Consider the following 16,218-nt stretch of genomic DNA (forward strand, 5'->3'; position numbering starts at 1 on the left):
CTCCACAGTTAACTTCTGCAACACTCCTGATAGGACCTGTGATGACTTCATAGCCATGTGACCAGTAATTGCTAGGTTACTGGTCACATGGTAATGATGTCATTAAGGTCCTAGATCAAAACTCATTAAGGTCCTAGAATTAAGATCATTAACACAGTACGATCATGATGCCTGTGTAGCCGACAGCCTGACACCCGGGGCAGTAGCTAGCAGGGCTCAAGAGGCAGCTGCCTTGGGCCCCCCCAGGAGCAACTGGGCCCAGGGCAGCTGCCCCTTTTGCCCCTTGGTAAAGACGGCCCTGGCGGCAACGCTGCTAAATGACGGTTGGGAAGTTGGCTGGTGGGTTCACTGGGCAGGCGGGCCCCCAGGCAAGTGGGGCCCCCGGGCAACTGCCCAGCGTGCCCATTCGAAAAGACGGCCCTGTATGGCAGTAGTATCCAATAACTGTATGGCCATAACTGTATCCCCTTCCCTGCCCACACCGCTTTTTTTAGACCTGGTATGAGCGGGAAAAGATACAGATTGCAGTGCTAAGGACCCTGAGCCACAATCTGTGTCAGAAATACGCCTAATATAGACATATTTCTATATGATAAATGACCCCAAATTGTATTATTATTCGGGGGTAGGGCTAATATCTTTATAGTATTCAGATTCTAGTGTATTATATTGTGCCCTGTATTTCCCAATAGATAAATGATCCTTGGGAAACACAGTCCTCATCCCTGACCACCAGGACCAGGTTGTGTGCTCTGTCAGTACATGGCAGCCTCTCCTCTCTGCCACGCTGCTCCGCTGTGTACTGGTGCTTATTATGACACTAAGGCTGGGTTCACATCCCATTTTTGCCATCCATTTAATGTATACCAAAAATGTATGCGTTAACAGATGCCTCAGACTGATGCCGTACAGTGGTGTCCGTTCACCATACAGTTCCATTGTAAAAAAACATATACGTTAACGTATGCATTTTTTTACTGGACTCTGCAGGATACAAAAACGTGGAGTGCTGCACATTTGTATACATCAAACCGATAGGAAAAACGTGATGTGAACCCACTGGGGGGGGCTTACTAAAATTTGCTGTGGGGCCCAGTCAATTCTAGCTACATCACTGCACATCTCCTTCTCTCCTCCAGGCCTGGCCCATGGGTGACGTTATGACGTGTGTCTCACTGCTGCAGCGGGCCTGAAGAGAGAAGGAGTGCTGGGAGCTGCTGTTAATGAATGAAAGGACCGCCGACTCCCCTGCGGTTCAGCAATGATAGGTATGTGAGGGGGCCACGGGGGGGGGGGGGGGGGGTCATTACACTGTGAGGGCCCCTTACACAATATAATGACCCCCCAGTGCCCCCCATTTAGTATAATGATCCCCATTGACCCTCCATTTAGTAAAATGACCTCCAGAACCCCCATTCAATATAATGACCCCCAGTAACCTCCATACAGTATAATGACCCCCAGTGCCCCCTCCATACAGTATTCCCCCAGTGTGGGGGCTACTGGGGGTCATTATTCTGAATGGGGGGCGACTGGGGGTTATTATTCTGAATGGAGGGCCTCTGTGGGGTCATTATACTGTGTGTGGGGCCACTGGGGGTCATTATACATTGTGGGGGGGGGGCATTGGAGGGTCATTATACTGTGTGAAGGGCCACTAGTGGTCATTATACTGTAAAGGGGCCACTGAGGGTCATGTAAATGTAAAAAAATGCCTCAAAGTGGCCCACTGGGATTTATCGCCCAAGGGCCCACATGAACATGGAGCTGGCCCTGATCACACCCCTCTGTGTATCAAACCTATCGATAGCACAACGTGTAAGCCCAGGAGAAGCATGTTAGAGTAGGACCCATCTGATTAGAAGTCACCTTGTCATCTGGTAGATGGGCCCGAAATATTTTTGATCAATTATATTCTCAAAGAGCTTCTAGCTGCATTTGCAGTAAGTATGGCCACCAAGCAGTTATTTTTTCAGTGTTTGCTTATATCTTTGTGCAATTGACTAGCAGAGTGCTGTTACCTGTAGTTCTACTAATCCAATTGTGTTTCAGCCAAGGTAGCGTGCACCTGCGTTCTCATATTCACTTATTATGGAGGTGTTGGTTCGTTTGCTTTTCTTCCCTGTTGTCACTGCCACTGGGGGGGTGGCCCCCCCTGATGGTGAGTTTGAACCGTGCACCACCAGCCCATTTACCATGTGCTTTTAATTAGATAGCTTGTACAGCTGTATTCTACTTGGCCCATACTGCAGGCTCACAGCCTGGGAGAGGCATGTGTAGGATACAGCTCGGTACTACTTTGCCCAGATTGTAGGCTGTAAGCCTAGGAGAGGCATGTTAGAGTAGGACCCATCTGATTAGAAGCCACCTTGTCGTCTGGTAGATGGGCCCGAAATATTTTTGATCAATTATATTCGCAAAGAGCTTCTAGCTGCACTTGCAGTAAGTATGGCCACCAAGCAGTTATTTTTTCAATGTTTGCTTATATCTTTGTGCAATTGACTAGCAGAGTGCTGTTACCTGTAGTTCTACTAATCCAATTGTGTTTCAGCCAAGGTAGCGTGCACCTGCGTTCTCATATTCACTTATTATGGAGGTGCTGGTTCGTTTGTTTTTCTTCCCTGGGGCCACTTGGGGTCATTATACATTGTGGGGGGGGGGGCATTGGAGGGTCATTATACTGTGTGAAGGGCCACTAGTGGTCATTATACTGTATAGGGGCCACTGAGGGTCATTTAAATGTAAAAAAATGCCTCAAGGCGGCCCACTGGGATTTATCGCCCAAGGGCCCACATGAACCTGGAGCTGGCCCTGATCACACCCCCCTCTGTGTATCAAACCTATCGATAGCACAACGTTACCAGTCCTTAAAAGGACTTTTGTGGCTCTATTAGCTAGTGTTTGGTGTCCCCAAGTTCCTAACAGCCTGTCCCTGCTCCAAAATGCAACCTCTCCCTACACTGGCAAAACACATAATGTAAAATGGCTGCCAGATCGGGTTCTGTTATAGGGTTGGGGGGGTGTCCATGTGCTGAAACGTCTCAATTGGCTGTCCTGTCCCACCTGATGGATGTGTCATGGGTCAAAGTTTGGCGCAATGCAAAAGAATATGGCGCGCGCGGACATGTTTGCATGTTCGGCGGATCGCGAATGCGCAAAGTTTGCCAGGAACTGACCGCCGGGCGAACCGCAAGGCCATGACTAGCCAGAACATACACCATAAAGCGGCCGGTATCCAGCTGTGCCGGATACAGTAAACTCTGGCAGTCTGTTCCTCTGCTGGAACAGACTGCCAGAGACAAAACCTCAGATCTGAAACTAGCCTAACATGGAGTCTTTTGTATGTTTGGTGCAACTAATCTGATGCTGTGATCTGGACACGGGTAAACATATGTTATGGCATTAATACAATGGTCTAATTCGGTGCAGAGGGGATTAGATGGCAAGCATTCTTCTTCTAACTCCTTTTCTGGGAAAACGACCCCTAAGCCTCAGAGGGTTTTTCGATTTAGTGTTTTCGTTTTTCACTCCCTGCCTTTCTGGGGCCATAACTTTTTTATTTTTCCATTTACATAGGGGATGCCGGTAACTGGTTTTAATGCTCTGGGTCTCGCTGAAGAGACCCAGGGTATTCAAACTGTAATTCTTTTTTGTATTCGGGTCGGCTTATGAGTAGTATACCTGCCTACCTACCTACTTTTCCTTAAGCAGTAGGGGTGTGCCGAGACTGCTGTACGGAGGGTAGGCTAAAGGGGCCCACCCCATTGAGTAGTTAGAATAAAGGGGACTAGGGAGGGTGGGGCAGAAACGAGACGCCGGTAAGCAGAGGAGGAGGCTGGGGCTTATAAGCGTCAAGCCCCGCCTCCCCTCACACAAATGCGGCAAATAGTCATTTGCCTATAACTTGTATTCGGGTCGGCTTATGAGTAGTATACCTGCCTACCTACCTACCTACTTCTCCTTAAGCAGCAGGGGTGTGCCGAGACTGCTGTACGGAGGGTAGGCTAAAGGGGCCAAAAACCACAAACATAGCTTAAGGCAATAGTGTTTATTGACAAGAATTACAAGACCAGATTCCTGAAAGCATTGAACATTTCACACTGCGGATTTGGTATATATCGTGCATAACAAGCCGACTTACACCTGCCTCATTTCTTGATAACATGCACCGGGACGTTGTGTTTGGAGGCGGCGGAAGCCGCACCAATGCGAAATGAATGCCCCGTGATGGAAGTGGGTTTGATACCAACATTCCGCAACAATATGCGGACAAATTTGAGAAAGTTCTGACCACTCAAAGGCGCGGTACCCAGCCTTAGCAGAAGAGCAACCCCCGAGGTTGTTTCAATAAAGCGCATCCACTCCTGTAATGCCATAACTGGACACCATTTATTACCAGTGGGGAAGTATCTAACCTCTGTCAGCTGACCTGCTTGGGCCGTCTTTGTAGATGTTAAGGTAAGAATGTAACATGACCCATCCCATGACAGCTGATTCTTCCTCAGATAGTTTTTGCATGTTGTGGCACAGGTGAACTCGCCTGGTCTGAGAAAGCCGTAGAAGGCTAGGTACATGTGTGTTTACCGAAGGGGTTTTTCCGTAATTTATCCGAATTTATCCGAAAGCAATCTGAACAGCGGACCCCTTCTGGATACCTTTTAGTAACATTCTAATAGGGTGGGCTGAAAATGATGCCGTAAATACATATGGTGTTGAATCCCAGCCAGGTATAACTTAATGGTGCTAAATGACAGATTCAGGTGAGAGTGGAAAAATGCGGCAAAGGCCAGTAGGTAAGAAATGTTGCCTACTCCTGCCATTGTCCAACTCAGCCTGAATGAGCTGAGAAATGGCCACAGGGTCTCTCGAGGCTGACAACAGGTTCTTGCATTCGTAAGAGGTCTGTGGTAGAGCCAATAGACATGTGTGAAAACCGGCAGACAAACCATTGATGAAAAACTGTACTCAGTCGAGATCTGGATGGGACCCTAACAGAGTGTGAAGGAGACCGACGTCCACCACGCTTAGTCATGCTGGATCCTGATTTTTTTAGTGGACAAGACACATGGGGGTGGGCTATGAAACATATACAGTCAGGTCCATAAATATTGGACGGAGAGGGAGTCCGGGGGCACACGTTCACTAGTGGCAGGACGAATCCGACAGGCTGTTCACCCAACGGAACAGCCTGCCGGAGGCCCATGCCGCTAGTGTGAAAATAGCCTTATTAATGCACAATGTAATAGGACCTGGAAATAAATACAAATATGACATTTATGTTAACCATTAGAGAATTAGCAGGGTGAAGGAATGGTAATACCACTCTGGGGTATTACATTTATATGACCCGATGGAGAAGGTGATTGTCAGGAAGGAAGCATTCCTGCAATTGCTTGCTCGTCGCTTGTCCCCTATATAGATGTATTGATTCTGGACAGCAGAGTGCTGTTTAGACAGTATGAACTGCTGCTCGATATTAAAAGTATGTTGACCCCATTCTATAAACTACACCCCTCGAGGTATTCAAAACTGATTTTACAAACTTCGTTAACCCTTTAGGTGTTGCACAAGAGTTATTGGCAAATGGGGATGAAATTTGAGAATTTTATTTTTTTGCATAATTTTCCATTTTAAACCATTTTTTACACTAACAAAGCAAGGGTTAACAGCCAAACAAGACTGTATCTTTATTGCCCTGACTCTGCCGTTTACAGAAACACCCAATATGTGGCCGTACACTACTGTACGGCCACACAGCAGGGTGTTGAGGGAAAGGTGCGCGTTTGGTTTTTGGAGGGCTGATTTTTATGGACCGGTTTATTTACACCATGTCCTGTTTCAACCCCCCTGATGCACCCCTGGAGTAGAAACCACCCAAAAATGACCCCATTCTATAAACTACACCCCTCAACGTATTCAAAACTGATTTTACAAACTTCGTTAACCTTTTAGGTGTTGCACAAGAGTTATTGGCAAATGGGGATGCAATTTGAGAATTTAATTTTTTTGCCTAATTTTCCATTTTAACCCATTTTTTCCACTAACAAAGCAAGGGTTAACAGCCAAACAAGACTGTATATTTATTGCACTGACTCTGCAGTTTACAGAAACACCCCATATGTGGCCGTAAACTACTGTACGGCCACACAGCGGGGGCGTAGAGTGAAAGGTGCGCCGTTTGGTTTTTGGAAGACAGATTTTGCTGGACTGGTTTATTCACACCATGTCCCATTTGAAGCCCCCCTGATGCACCCCTAGAGTAGAAACTCACTAAAAGTGACCCCATCTAAGAAACTACACCCCTCAAGGTATTCAAAACTGATTTTACATACATCGTTAACCCTTTAGGTGTTGCACAAGAGTTATTGGCAAATGGGGATGAAATTTGAGAATTTCATTTTTTTGCCTAATTTTCCATTCTAACCCATTTTTTCCACTAACAAAGCAAGGGTTAACAGCCAAACAAGACTGTATATTTATTGCCCTGACTCTGCCGTTTACATAAACACCCAATATGTGGCCGTACACTACTGTACGGACACACAGCGGGGCGTAGAGAGAAAGGTGCGCCGTTTGGTTTTTGGAGGGCTGATTTTTATGGACCGGTTTATTTACACCGTGTCCTGTTTTAACCTCCCTGATGCACCCCTGGAGTAGAAACTCCCTAAAAGTGACCCCATTTTGGAAACTACGGATAAGGTGGCATTTTTTTGGGGACTATTTTTAGGGTACATATGATTTTTGGTTGCTCTATATTACATTTTTGTGAGGCAAGGTTACCAAAAATTTTAATTCTGAAATTTCATCTCCATTTGCCATTAACTGTTGAGGAACACCTAAAGGGTTAATAAAGTTTGTATAATCAGTTTTTAATACCTTGAGGGGTGTAGTTTCTTAGATGGGGTCACTTTTAGGGAGTTTTTACTCTAGGGGGGCATCAGGGGGGCTTCAAAAGGGACATGGTGTCAATAAAAAAAGGCCATCAAAATTGGCCTTCCAGAAACCATGTCGGTCCTTTCCTTTTGCGGCCTCCCTTTTACTGATACAGCAGTTTACTTTTGTTTGGTTGTTAAGCCTTGTTTTGCTACCGTAAAAAACGGATTGAAATGGAAAAGTGCCAAAAATAGCAGTTTTGGCACATTTATTGTTTATTTTTTTTGACCGTGTTAATCTGGGGGGTTAGGTCATGGGATATTTTTATAGAGGAGATTCTTACGAACGCGGCGATACCTAATAAGTCTACTTTTTTTTACAATTATTTAGGTTCTTGACTATATTATCCTTTTTAATACAAAAAATATTTTTTGTATCTCTAAAGTCTAAGTGTCATTTTTTTTTTATCCTATTATCTTATGTGGGGCTAATTTTTTGCTGGATGAGTGGACGGTTTTATTGGCACTATTTTGGGGGCTATATGACTTTTTGATCGCTTGCTTTTAAACTTTTTATTATGTAAGGTGACAAAAAAACAACTTTTTTTGCACTTTTTTTTTTTCTGCACCGTGTTAATCTGGGGGGTTAGGTCATGGGGTATTTTTATAGAGGAGATTATTACTGACGCAGCGATACCTAATACGTCTACTTTTAATAAATTATTTAAGTTTTTTTGGGTGTCTCAAGTCTGAGAACCAGTTTTTTTTATCCGATGTCAGTGCTAAATTGGGATATAAATTTAGTACTCCATGGAAGTGTGATACTCCCTGAAGCAACCGTCAATGCAGAGGCCCGGATGATCAGGGCACGTGTCACATTGAGTAGTGGTGTCCTTTCGTATCCCCCTCTTGTGACACACTCTGCACCTTTTTTGGGTTCGTCCCTTCTTTCCGGTATGGGGGACCACACCTGGAAAGTGTTGGCCAGGGACGATCCGGGTGCCTACAGTTCCCGGTACTCCGGCCTGCTCTTTCCCAGCCTTGAGGACTGCCTCATAGAACTGAAGGAATGTCCCTGTGTTGCCAGCGCTCCGAGACAGCACAAAAGAATTGTACATGGCAACCTGTACCAAGTAGACCGCAACTTTTTTGTACCATGCCTGGGTTTTGCGCATGGCGTTATATGGCTTGAGGACTTGATCAGAGAGATCAACTCCTCCCATATACCGATTGTAGTCGACGATACAATCGGGCTTGAGGACCGTTGCCGCGGTACCTCGCACAGGGACAGGGGTGATGCCGTTACCATGAATTGTGGACAGCATAAGGACATCCCTTTTGTCCTTATACCTGACCAGCAACAGGTTTCCAGTGGTAAGGGCACGGGTCTCACCCCTGGGGATAGGTACCTGGACGTGGATCTGGCGGCAAGGGACTGGAACAAGGGGATACTGGTATAAAAGTTATTCACGTAAAGCTGGTAACCCTTATCTAGCAGTGGGTACATAAGGTCCCACACAAGTTTCCCGGAGTGGGGGGACATTCTGAGGGTTGAATCCAGGAATCTCGCCCCTCGTATACACGATATTTGTGAGTGTACCCTGAGGTACTCTCACAAATTTTGTATAGCTTTACGCCATACCTCGCCCGCTTGGAGGGCACATACTGGCAGAAAATGAGTCTCCCCTTGAACGCAATGAGAGACTCATTAACCGCGACCTCCCTTCCAGGTACATAGGCCTCCATGAATTTGGCCCCAAAGTGATCGATGACCGGCCGTATCTTGTACAGACCGTCATGGGCAGATCACCTCGGGGGGACATGCTGCATTATCTGAATAATGCAGACATTTCCAGATGGCCTCAAACCGGGAGCGTGTCATGGCCGTACTGTAAAGTGGGGTCTGGTATAGGACGTCCCCACTCCAGTACAGCCTGACACTGGGTTTCTTGACCCGGCCCATATGCAGCACGAGGCCCCAAAATGTCCTCATTTCGGCTGCACTGACCGGCGTCCAGCCACCGGGCCTGGCCAAAACGGAGCCCGGGTGTTGAGCAACGAACTGTTGGGTGTACAGGTTCGTCTGCTCCACCATCAGATTTACCAGTGGGTCACTGAAAAAATGACAAAAAAAGTCATATTCAGTGTAGCCCACTGTGGAAATCTGTATTCCTGATTGGCCTACAAAATCAGGAATCACGGGCTCGTATCGCTCTGGGCTACACCAGACTAGTTCACCGGCAGGGGGCTCCGGTGGATTTAACTGGTGGGCCGGGAAACCAGTACGAGCCCCAGAGCTGCTCGTACTAGGCTGGGCCACAGGGTCCCTAACATGGTCGGCCCCTTGCTCCGCCTGGGGGCTCATCATCATTGCTAGATGATGAGGAGGATGCGGATGACAACAGGAATGTGGGGTCATCCTCGTCCTCACTGGGACTCTCGGAGTCGGAGGCAAGCTGGGCGTATGCCTCCTCAGCCGAGAACGTCCGGCGGGCCATAGGGGAGTGTGTGTCTGCGTGTGTATGTGCGTGTGTGTAAATCTTTATTTGGTGTGCGTTTGTGTGGGGGCACGGGTGTTCGCGAACTCACCCTAAAACTAATTTTTTTTTTTTTAAATAACAAAAAAAAGGGCAAAAAATGTGAAAAAAATAATTCAAAAGACACACACCAGACACCCTAACTTTCCCTTTATTTTCCCTGCCTAACCCAAACTTTACCTATGCTTTCCCTATGTACCTGCGGTATAGATGGGGGGTGCTGGGGCACAGATCGGGTCCTGGGGGACACAGATGGGGTGATGCTGGCACCGATGAACACGACGTGCAGGCAGCTCCTCTCTCCTCCGGCTCCGGAACACAAAAGGAGGAGGAGAGGAGCGCTTGCATCTTTTGAATCTCCCGCCGGCCCACCCACCAACCAATCAGAGGCGATCCTGAGAGGTGATGTCACCATCACCTCTCAGGATCGCAGGATGGTGATTGGTGGGGTAAAATCACACCACCATCACCATCCTGTTCCGGGTTATCGGGTCTTCAGAGACCCGAATAACCCGGAAACGCAGAAAACCGCAGGTCTGAATTGACATGCGGTTTTCTGCGATCGCCGACATGGGGGGGTCACAGGACCCCCCGGCGCATTTAGCCTAGGTGCCTGCTCAATGATTTGAGCAGGCACCGGGTTCCGATCACCGCCCGCCGGGCGGCGGTGATCAGAACCATACATGACGTACCTGTACGTCATGTGTCCTTAAGTACCAGGACATCATGACGTACAGGTACGACATGTGTCCTTAAGAGGTTAAAGATCAATGGTGTTTGTGTTTTCACATTTTTTTTCAAACATAGAACGAGGATTTTTGTATTTTGAAACCTTTTTTCCTAAATAATTTAGCATTATGTAGATGCGAAATTGAAAATGTGAAAATACCTTCATTATACTACATTTACATTAAGGCAGATTTTTCAGACTAGTGATCTAGAAGCAAGGGTTTTTCATTTATCATAGATCATAGTATTATCCATCAATTGGAAGATGGGTCCCTCGGCTCTTCCAGCTATCTGTAAATGAATGAAGCAGAGGGTACAAGGCAAGGGCAAGCAATAGGAAGGAGGCGATAAAAGTAATAAGCTTGACCATGATGTGCTGACTGAAGGAAATAAGAAGGGAGTATAAGAAGGTAGGAACACCCCAAACTTAATTAGAATAATGTATACAAGTTAATTTTAAAGGCTGCTACTAGGAAATCAGTTGCTACATTTGAAGAAACAACAGTGGCTTTGTACCACTATACTGTTTCTGGCATAGATATAATTTTCAATTATTCGTTCAAGTTTAACTAAGGGATAGGATAGGATTTAAATGAACGGAAGGGGAGTGGGAAATCGGAATTCTGCACATTTACATAGGCATTTAAGGGGTTTTCCAGGAGTAGAATATTGATGACCAATCCTCAGCATAGGTCCTCAATATCTGTTCAGTGGGGGTCCTACTCCTGGTTCCCCACTGCTGAGGTGTTTGAAGAGGAGCGCTATGGCGTCCTCACAGAATACCAAGCACAGCGCTGTATATTGTATGATGCAGGGTCGGACTGGGAACTTAAAGTAGCCCTGGAAAAATACTAAATGTGGCCCCATTTTGTAGTCCAGTCCAAATTGATGGAAGGCAGGACCAGCACAAATAGGCAAGGCCAGCAATACCATATTGGGGCACATTATACCACCCCAACAGAGCCAAATATCACAGTCCATCACAAAATACTGCCGCCAACAGCACAAAATACATCCCCAAAAAATTCCACTGGCTTGCCATGAGACGGGCTCAGGCAGCCCACTGGGATATTTCCCTGTAAGGTCGATAGCCAATCCGCCCCTGGTATAATGACTGTGCTTGCTATTGCAGCCCAGACCCATGACTGAGCTGTACACAGGCCATGTGACCAATGATTGTGACGTCATTGGACTAAGGCCTCCTGCACACGACCGTTGTGTGCACCCGTGGCCGTTGTGCCGTTTTCCGTTTTTTTTCGCGGACCCATTGACTTTCAATGGGTCCGTGGAAAAAACGGAAAATGCACCGTTTTGCAGCCGCATCCGTGATCCGTGTTTCATGGCCGTGAAAAAAATATGACCTGTCCTATTTTTTTCACGGCCAACGGTTCACGGACCCATTCAAGTCAATGGGTCCGTGAAAGAACACGGATGCACACAAGATTGGCATCCGTGTCCGTGATCCGTGGCCGTAGGTTAGTTTTTATACAGACGGATCCAAAGATCCGTCTGCATAAAGCTTTTTCAAAGCTGAGTTTTCACTTCGTGAAAACTCAGAACCGACAGTATATTCTAACACAGAAGCGTTCCCATGGTGATGGGGACGCTTCTAGTTAGAATACACTACAAACTGTGTACAAGACTGCCCCCTGCTGCCTGGCAGCACCCGATCTCTTACAGGGGGCCGTGATAAGCACAATTAACCCCTTCAGGTGCGGCACCTGAAAGGGTTAATTGTACTATCATATCCCCCTGTAAGAGATCAGGGCTGCCAGGCAGCAGGGGGCTGACCCCCCCCCCCTCCCCAGTTTGAATATTATTGATGGCCAGTGCGGCCCCCCCCCCCCTCTATTGTAATTATTCGTTGGTGGCACAGTGTGCGCCCCCCCCTCCCTCCCTCTATTGTAATAATTCGTTGGTGGCACAGTGTGCGCCCCCCATCGGCCCCCCCTCCCTCTATAGCATTAACAACATTGGTGGCCAGTGTGCGGCCTCCCATCTCCCCCCCCCCCCCCATCATCATTGGTGGCAGCGGAGTTCCGATCGGAGTCCCAGTTTAATCGCTGGGGCTCCGATCGGTAACCATGGCAACCAGGACGCTACTACAGTCCTGGTTGCCATGGTTACATAGCAATAGTACAATAGTAGAAGATTCATACTTACCGGCTGCTGCGATGTTCGTGTCCGGCCGGGAGCTCCACCTACTGGTAAGTGACAGCCTCAGGTCTGTGCGGCGCATTGCTAAATGAACTGTCACTTACCAGTAGGAGGAGCTCCCGGCCGGACACGAACATCGCAGCTCCCAGGTAAGTATGAATCTTTTACTATTGTACTATTGCTAGTAACCCGCTGCCACCAATGATCGGGGGGGGGGGGGGAGATGGGAGGCCGCACACTGGCCACCAATGTTGTTAATGCTATAGAGGGAGGGGGGGCCGATGGGGGGCGCACACTGTGCCACCAACGATTTATTACAATAGAGGGAGGAGGGGGGGGGCGCACACTGTGCCACCAACGAATTATTACAATAGAGGGAGGAAGGGGGGGGGGGGGGCGCACTGGCCACCAATGATATTCAAACTGGGGAGGGGGGGGGGGGGGGTCTGCCCCCTGCTGCCTGGCAGCCCTGATCTCTTACAGGGGGATATGATAGTACAATTAACCCCTTCAGGTGCGGCACTTGAGGGGTTAATTGTGCTGATCACGGTCCCCTGTAAGAGATCGGATGCTGCCAGGCAGCAGGGGGCAATCATGTACACAGTTTGTAGTATATTCTAACTAGAAGCGTCCCCATCACCATGGGAACGCCTCTGTGTTAGAATATACTGTCGGAAATTAGGTTTCACGATCTAACTCATATCCGACAGTATATTCTAACATAGGGGCGTTCCCATGGTGATGGGGACGCTTCAAGTTAAAATATACCATCGGATTGGAGAAAACTCTGATCCGATGGTATAAAAGGGACTCCAGACTTTACATTGAAAGTCAATGGGGACGGATCCGTTTGAAATGGCACCATATTGTGTCAACGTCAAACGGATCCGTCCCCATTGACTTGCATTGTAATTCAGGACGGCCAGGCGGACACCAAAACGACTTTTTTTTCATGTCTGTGGATCCCCCAAAAATCAAGGAAGACCCACGGACGAAAAAACGGTCACGGATCACGGAAAAACGGGACCCGTTTTTGCGGACCGCAAAAAAATACGTTCGTGTGCAGGAGGCCTTAGAAGAGGCCACAGCGCTCACCAAAACACCATGGTCTCTTCATACAGCTGATAGGTGGGCATGCCGTGAGTTTGACCCCAACCGATCAGATATTGATAATCTATCCTGAGGATAGGTTGTCAAAATTCCACTCCTGGAAAACTCCAGATAAAGCTGCACCAAAGCTTTGTAAAGTGGTAATATTACATCCCTGTCCCGCAGGTTCATGCACCTTTTAGTACATGACAACTAGAGATGAGCGTATCGAAGTTGACAAAGTGGAATTCGATCCGAATTTTAGGAAAAATGTGATTCGCACCGAATCCAAATTTCCTCACGCTTCGTGGTAACAAATCAGATTTGTTCCTAAAATGGCTGCTGCACGTGTTAGGACATGGAGCAAGGAACTCTGGGAATGAGGGGTCACCCACAATGCCATGCATGCAGCCAATCAGCAGCCAGCCAGCCCTGTGATGTCACAGCCCTATAAATAGCCTCAGCCATCTTGGATTCAGCCATTTTCCAGTGTACTTAGTGTAGGGAGAGACGTCAGCAGGCGCTAGGGACACTGGTAGAAAAAACTTTAAAACTTTTATTTTGCTGTATAGAAGTTCATGGAAAGGGTAGGGAGGGATCATTCCACAGTATTGAAGCAGAACAGGGTTCAGTAGGGGAGTTTACAGCCTGGGTAATAGGAACAATCCTATTACACCTTGCTGCACTGACTGGGGATCCAAATTGTACAGCTCTGTAATTCCAGCAAACCGTTCTTGTTATTGGGGTGCAAGTGCTGTTTGATACAGCCATTAACAGGGTTTATTACAAATGCAGCGTCCCACTAGCTTATGTGGGAACTGCGAAAGCATTTTGTTATCATCTGTAATATCATGCTGTATTGTGTGACTGCCGGTATTCAGGGAAACATGGGAAGGGGAAAACCCTTTTAATCACCTCTGGCCCCTTTACCCAACCTTGACCCATAACAAACAACACAGACAACTGTATAATTTTATTGCTGGATGGTGATCGGCCACAGCTTCTTTATTAAAGCGGCAAACCTTAATAAACCATAATATCAGAGCAGTATGCCAAACGCTGGACTCCCAGCGGGCAAGTTAAACCGTAATCATCAGAGCGGTATGCCCACCGCTGGACTCCCAGCAGGCAAGTTAAACCGTAATCATCAGAGCAGTATGCCCACAGCTAGACTCCCAGCGGGCAAGCACGCCATCTGCTCCCACCATATCTCCGCTGTACTCAAATGCCACCAGCTGTGACTTCATAAACTCAACCAGAATTTGCAGCTCTCCAAAGCCAAAATCATCGGAGCGATATCCAAACTGCTGGACTCCCAGCGGGGGATCTGAAGAAATAGAAAAAACAACACAGAATAACAAAGTATCCATAACTGATCATAACCGCGCACCTCGACCCGCCTCTCAATGATAACCGCAAAAGGGAGGGAGGGAGGGCCAATTTTTGCTTCCACTTGCAAGAGGAAGTGCTGGAACAGGGGGAGGGGTATATGTACCTTCAGGATTCCTGCACCGCCCCCATCCTGTCTAAGGAAGTTCCACCAGAGAATTAACCCCTTAACGGCCGTCCTAATCTACCACTACTTAAACCTTACATGACGGGGCCAGCTCCCAGAATGACCTAAAGGGGAATGGGGGGGGGGAGGACCATCAGTCCCTAAGCACCCTCCCTATACAGTCGGGCGCTTGCCAGACTGCCGGTATTCAGGGAAACATGGGAAGGGGAAAACACCTTTAATCACCTCTGGCCCCTTTACCCAACCTTGACCCATAACAAACAACACAGACAACTGTATAATTTTATTGCTGGATGGTGATCGGCCACAGCTTCTTTATTAAAGCGGCAAACCTTAATAAACCATAATATCAGAGCAGTATGCCAAACGCTGGACTCCCAGCGGGCAAGTTAAACCGTAATCATCAGAGCGGTATGCCCACCGCTGGACTCCCAGCAGGCAAGTTAAACCGTAATCATCAGAGCAGTATGCCCACAGCTGGACTCCCAGCGGGCAAGCACGCCATCTGCTCCCACCATATCTCCGCTGTACTCAAATGCCGCCACGGAGGAGACCCATTCTCCAAACGGGGCTCCGACCACCACCCAGCGGAACAGGGTCTGTTTAAAACCTTCTTACAGGCCGGAAAAGGAATTACCGACTAACATACAAAACGCCAACATGTACCATCAAAAACCAGTGCCAATAAGAAAACCGGTTAATGAAAACGGGGGATAGAAACCCGTGAGGAGAATATAGCCCAACCCCCATATAAAATACTAGTCAAACCACCATAAAGGACAGTGTACAGTTCTGGTGTCCCGTAAAAAAGCAGACATACCGGAGCTGGAGAGGGTTCAGAAGAAGGCAACACAACTCCCATAAATCTACCCACAGGACTGAGCCACGAAAAGAGGAAATCCCCTGCGTCCGGAGAAAGAAGGTTAGAGAGGTCATTGATCCAGCTGTAAGCACTACACTATATAGCTGCAACATCCGATAACGGTGACAAACCACCACCCCTTGATCTATACCTTTGTATTGTATCCCTAACGCATTCCCAAATATAGCCCAGAAACAACCTGGGAGATTATCACCAACCTCCTAAAAATGACCGAGATAAACATACGTAAGAACCATGAGGTCCAAAGCTACGGAATAGGCCAGGGAATTATGTCAGCTGGGTCTCCAGCATCACCGCGCCCCTGGCACAACTCTATACCAACCACCTGGAATCCCGGATCCCGTTCCAAAAACTGCCACCTCTCGACAACCAAAAACGCCCACCGGGCCGTGGTCCTCTCTCCGAACCCACGGAAGATATCCGAAAGGCCAACCA

The sequence above is a fragment of the Bufo bufo genome, chromosome 2 (assembly GCF_905171765.1).
Source record: "Bufo bufo chromosome 2, aBufBuf1.1, whole genome shotgun sequence".
NCBI classification, from domain to species: domain Eukaryota; kingdom Metazoa; phylum Chordata; class Amphibia; order Anura; family Bufonidae; genus Bufo; species Bufo bufo.